The sequence below is a fragment of the Vigna radiata genome, chromosome 5, assembly GCF_000741045.1.
Source record: "Vigna radiata var. radiata cultivar VC1973A chromosome 5, Vradiata_ver6, whole genome shotgun sequence".
In the NCBI taxonomy this organism is placed as follows: Eukaryota; Viridiplantae; Streptophyta; class Magnoliopsida; order Fabales; family Fabaceae; genus Vigna; species Vigna radiata.
Window position 1 is genome coordinate 3,892,407 of NC_028355.1, and position 6,811 is coordinate 3,899,217.

Genomic DNA, 6,811 nt, shown 5'->3' on the forward strand with positions numbered 1-6,811 from the left:
AAACGATCAAAAGAAATTCAAAAGACGCTGCTATTTCTGGGAGGAAGCTAGCAAATGGAGAATGTGTTACTACGTTACCCCAAGAAAGGAACAAAACTGCACTAAAACACAACACAAAGAAAGCAAATTTTAATCAGTTTAACCAGAAGATAATCGATGAAAGACTAAACAAACGGTAAGCATAAAAAAAACCACACAACTGGGATGCAATTTCGCAAGAGAGAAAAAGGAGAGGAGGAAGATAAAGATATCATAAACAACAATAGAATGCCGCAACAAAAAGAAGAGAAGAGGTGTCGCAAGCGAGAAAAAGAAGATGGTCGCGAGAGAAAAAGGAGAAGAGGAAGAGGAAGACGATATCAGAAACTGAATGCCGCGAAGAGTTTGCAGTTTATTTAAAATGAAATTGGGCGTCGGTTTCTCCAGATAGCCGACGTCTATGTCACTATAGACGTCGGTTATCTCACTAATGTGATGTCCAAGTAACATTTAATCTGACTTTTTGAATACCCAGTAGACGTCGGTTTTGAGGGGAGCCGACGTCTATGAAGCTAAACTGATTGACGTTTCATTTCCTGTCAGGGATGTTCACGACAGTTGTGATGGGGCACCGACGTCTATAATCACGTAGACGACGGTGCCCCTCTAGCCTACGTCTAGGGCCCTCGAGTTTGGTGAAAATAATTAATTACAGGCACATAGACGTCGCTTCCCCTCAACATCGACGTCGAAAATTGAAGAATTTTTGTCTTCCCGCCTTCCAGACAAGTCTTAGACGTCGCCTTTTTTACTACGTGACGTCTAAGCGCTTGGGAATTAGGTAAAGGGCATTAATTGCAGCGCAGTAGACGTCAGGGTGTAACGCCCCGGCAACTTACAGGGACTGTTGACTGCCCCCACACATCACCACGAGACTTTCCAGTGTGCTTTGTCCTCACTCGCACACTTTCCGGAAAAACTTCCTGGAAAGTGTGCGAGTGAGGACAAAGCACACTGGAAAGTCTCGTGGTGATGTGTAGGGGCAGTCAACAGTCCCTGTAAGTTGCCGGGGCGTTACAAATGGTATCAGAGCCTAGCCTCTCCCAGTACGGTGTGGTTCGAGGACGAACCAGACGGAAGCTGGTGGGCATGTGACACCCGGGCACTAACGAGGGCGGGGAGTGATCGCCGGTGCAAGAAGCATGGTGCAGAGGGCACGGACAAGGAGCGGCTCCTGGCAGGCTTCGAGTGGAAGGGGCACATGGACGAATCGAACATACACCGGAATGAGAGGGATCTGGAGACTGAATAGGTATGGGACTATACAGTTGAAGGATAGCTTAAAGGAATTGATTTGGCTACCCATATCACCAAAAATGCATTTACTTTTCGGAAGCCTATCCCATAAGAACTTCATGGTTAAGCGTGCTTAGCCTGGAGAAATTCTCGGATGGGTGATCTTTCGGAAAGTTTTCCCGGAAAGTGTGCGAGTGAGGACAAAGCATACTGGAAAGTCTCGTGGTGCCCGTGAACACCGACGTAAAGGGACTGTCTTCTCACCTACCTCAGGCCATTAGACGTCAGTGTGCGGCAGTGTGGACGTCTACAATATCATAGACATCGCCTTATCTTAAATTCTACGTCTACGTTACCAAACTATTTACGATAATGCCACCGTCCACTCATATACGTCGGTTTATCCGCAAACCGACGTCTTCTGAGTGACGTTAAACAGCGTTTTTGCACTAGTGATATATATATATATATATATATATATATATATATATATATATATATATATATATTACTATTGTCAAGTTCTTATTTAGACAAATTTTAATACATTCCACCACTGTAGCTCTTATGAAAGAAAAAAATGGCAGTAGTTATCCCGTGCTGAATGCTAAAAGGGTCATTTAAAAAGATAAGAGTCAAATAATAAGATGTTAATTATGACAGCAACCTTAGTGAATATTTAACTCTTTGGAAGATCAACCAGTACTGATTTGGAAGATACCAACCAATCTTTTTCACTTTTTAATATCATTATTTATTACAACAATTCTAGAGTTGTGTCCAAAGTCACTGGACCTTTTGAACAACTTCTGTTTCCTGTCAGTGTTTTTCTTCATTATATATCCAAATCAATTTGATTGGACACTTTTCAGTACAAGTTTAAAATGTTTTGAATCCACAATGCCACCACCAATGAAGGTTCATTACTAGCAAAGAAAGCTTGCAGAATTTCTTGGTGAGATAATGATGTTCTTGAAGAAAGGGATATATCAGTAGGTTCTGTAGACAAATTGTTTCCCATGTTCTTTTGCATGTTTGTTAAGGAAACCTCAATTAACACAATTCCTTTGAAAGCATGGAGGCTGTAAACATCATCCAGAGCAAGCACAGTAAGAGTATAGAAATTTAGTTTGAATAAAATAACTCAAAGTTCACATTTTACCTTGGTCTTGGAGCGTTTGTTTCTTTGAGTATGCTTGCTGCAACAACTCTGCTACAAAGAACACAAAAAGAAGAATCCTGAAACAAAGCGAAGTAGAAGGTTTTATGAGTAATTGTTTGGTTTCTAATATCTTCATATTATATATGTATATATAGGGGAACACATACTAGGTTTCATTCCCTGCAATGCAATAATCTATCTCTTTATAAGACCATCCTACATCCAAAAATCATATTATTCATTGTCTCTCCCATCAACTCTTATTGATACAAAATTAGGTTTCCTCAGTCTTGGTCCAATAACCCAATTCCAGAACATGACACTTTTGGTCTAATAAACATGCAATAGACATAATGAAACGTCTCCAGCATCATTTTCTTCAAAAGTTGCAAAATAAAAAACAATGTCAACTTCAACAAACCATCAGCTCCCATAGACAAAACCTCACAGCAAATGAGCATAGGATATAATACTCATTACATAACAGCCCCTTCTAGTTTAGATATTCTTAAGTGTTCTAGTTTCAACCAATCACAATCACAGTGATTGAGTTTGTTACCTGTTACTTTATCTTTGTACCCATGTAAATGCAACTTCTCTAAACACCACTGATCTAATTATACATAGGCAATGTCTGGTTTCTTTTGTGTAGAATTTCGGATACTCAATTTTAAAATGCTGTTTATATATTATTAATTATTACTAGTCAGTATAAATTTTGTGGTAAGAATTAATATGCACCAACTGTTAACTGGTTTTTGTGTTAGTTTGATTATATTTAGTATGCTAGAATGAATTAATTCTCCCTTTATAAAACTGATGATGAGCACATAAGAAATCAATATTTCGGCTAAAATAATTCAATATGTGTCTTGTATATGTACTACACAAAACACTACTTTTTACAGCAATTATTTAATTATTTAATCATCTAATAAACATATCCTAATAACCTCTAACTATCTTTTTAGAAGAGTTTTATGAAAGCTTTTTTTAAACAATTTTCAACCATTAGAAAATCATTCCTAGATCGTGTAATCACCAAAGCTTGTGAAAATATTTCAAACTTCTTTTCAGTTTTAAGTCTTGATGCTCTTTGTTCAACTTTTTATAAGCATTGAATAGTTCAACATTTTTTAGATAAAGATCGTATACAGATTTAGGGTTGCTTTTGAAGGATTCGATTTATTCTAACAAAGTTTTTACTTTTTTATTTTAGAATTAATATTAGCATATGAAATAAGGGGAAATAGATACTCATGGTATGATGCAATAATATAATGACGGTTAGAGCAATTTACTCGTTCTTTGGATATAAATGCTTGAAGTTTAAATATTTCATCCTTTAAAGTTTGAAAACTTGATGCTTCCAACCATAATATGTTTGCTTTTTTGATGATGACGAACTGTTGAAAATGTTGATCTTATTTTTTTATTTGGATTGTGATTTATGGTTTAAATGTGTTGTAAGTAGTATATTTTCCTTTATCTTGCTTTGGTTAAGTAAGTATTTCATTTGGTAGTGTTTTAGGTTTGTTTGAAATGTTAAGTTTTATTTTAATGAATTAAAAAATTTATAATCTATTAAAACATTCTTAGATTTCTTGGATTTACAATGAACAATATTTTAATCGAATAAAATTATGAAGTCATTTATTGAAATTAATTAAACATCTCATAGTTTAATGATTTCATTGTTTTAATCCATCAAAATGGTAATTAAATGTATCAAATAATTAAAAATTGATTTTATTACTTAAAAACTTATTTTAGTGGATTAAAAATATATAATAAGGCATCTATTATCTTAATCTTTAATTAATAAAATTATTTTGAAGAAACTTATAAATCATTTCTAAACATCTAAACATTAAGATTCAGTTTTACAAGTTAAAAGTCACTTTATACTGATTTCAAGATTATCAATTAAGCAAATCACAATATGATTATATTTATACATATTGTTCTTCTCTTATGCTAAACTTGCTTAAATGATTTTTTTTTTTCGGTTAAATATGTTTTTACTTTCTAAATTTCAATGTGAAATTAGAATTTGTGTTAAATGATGTTCTAATTAACATTTATGTTGAAACGTGTCAAATGATATAATAACTCAAATATAAGTCAAAAATATTGTATAACACATCAAAACAATTTCACGCATTTTGGTTAGAAGAACTATATCTATTCATTTTTTAAAGTTTGAGGATCAAACTATTTCAAAGTTTGTGACAGTGACGAATTCTGATTTAGAATCCAAGTTTAAAGACTAAAAACATATTTAACCATTTTTGGTTTGCAATTTCTTTAGTGTATCTTTACTAGAGTTGTTAAAGGTGTTGTTTGTGATAGGATTTCACACGTGGTAGTAAAATATCTTGTAGAGTTGAAAATCTCGTTGCATGTATTGTATTTTCATCCATTTTTAAAGTGGTTCTTGTAAATTTTGGAAATATAGTGAATTGGTCAAATAATAAGGATGATTAGGTGACTAGATGAAGTTATTGTTATAAAGAAACCACTACAAATCTTTATGCTTCTCTATTTTCTCATGTTTTTTCAATTGATATATTGGTCACTACATATTTGGTTTTCTTGAAGTTTAAAGAACAAGTAATAGTTTAATTCATCATCCTCTTGAACTCAATCTATACTTTTAAAACTTTAGACTTTCTATCATCAATGTTTTTCCTTGTTGGCATAAGAATCACTATTATGACTTCAATAAACTTTATTGTTTATTATGACTCTTCTCTTTTTTAGGACATTCTAACCAGATTCGTAACATACAACTTGATTTCTTGCATTTATAGCATACAACATAGGTTCTTTTGTCTTTTGAATCCTTAATTAGTTATGGTGGAATGTCGTCTTTCATTCCCCACATCTTATGGATCTTCTTCAAGATGAAGGATTTCATCTCTCTCACAATTATTGTTGTTTGAGGGAAAGTTTGATGGTTTTTCAACTTTTAGAACCATAGTGAGAATATTGATTTTGTCATGTTTTGATGCTAAAGACTTCTCTTCCTTGAATAATTCATCTTGTTAAATGTAGTCTCTGTGTACCTTAAGAATACTACAAAGCTCTTTGAATGACATATTGTATAAGTCATTAGATGTTATTATAGTAGTTAGGGATGATAAAATGGGTTTTGGTCTATAGCTCAATCCATCGCAATGAGATAGATGATATTGAAATTTTCAACCTATCAGTCCATTTTGATCTAGCCTACCTAACCTGACAAATTGACGGTCTAAAATAAAGTCAACTCATTGACCCTTTTTTAAAATTAAAAATTAAAATAAAAATAATTTAAATGATTAATTTGTTTAATATACTTCTAAAAATTTAAATATATAATAATATTATAATTTAAATCAATAACATTTACAAATTAAGTTTTAATTATTAATTATAATAAAGTAATTTAACGTGTAAATGTGATAAATATTTTAATTTATCCAATTTAAAATATTAATTAATTAAAAGATTAAAAAATATTTAATATAATTATATTTTTAATATATATATATATATATATATATATATATATATATATATATATATTTAAAACAATTTTCGACTTTTTTTACAAGTCAGTCTAATCCTAATCCGTTTTGCCATCCTAAGGTAATCATTTGTGATTTTCAATATCTAGACAAACTTCTAAAAAAAACTTGTCAATATAGCAAATAGTTTTCATATTATTTACTTAAAGAATAAATATTTAGTTTTATGATGTGATTATAAGAATGTGTCACATTTTCTCTCGGTTTATAAAACATGTTTACATCATATTCTTCCTTCTGAAAGCACTTTATATTTTCTTTTACTATATTATCCTACTTGACTGTTACTTGAACGTCTAATTAGACTTAAATAAATTTTTAACTAAATTCAAATTTTGACCAAAAATATATTTATTAACGAAGTACAAATTAAAAGAAATTAAACAAACTTTACCGTTATTCGGGAAATAGTAAAAGAAAATGTAAAATTATTTCTAACAACAAAGAGTGCGATTAAAATTATCATCATAGATTAAACCTTGTAAATCAACTCGAGTTATTACAAATTTATGTTGTGCTGTTTTAAAAAATTTACAAATTTTAATATAGATTAAAAATAGTCTTTATCTATTAAGAACCTTGTTCATCGGAATTAAACTCTTGCCAAATTATTAATTATTAACATCTTGAATGTTTTAAAAATAGACCAAAAATTTACTCATTTTGACGATATTAATTATTAACTGATCTTGAATGTTTTAATTTTTGAGATTACAAAATTTAACTGTTACCATCTATATTTTAAGAATTTTCTTAAATTCGAGTTTAAGGATTGAAAAATTAAATATTGATATATATATAT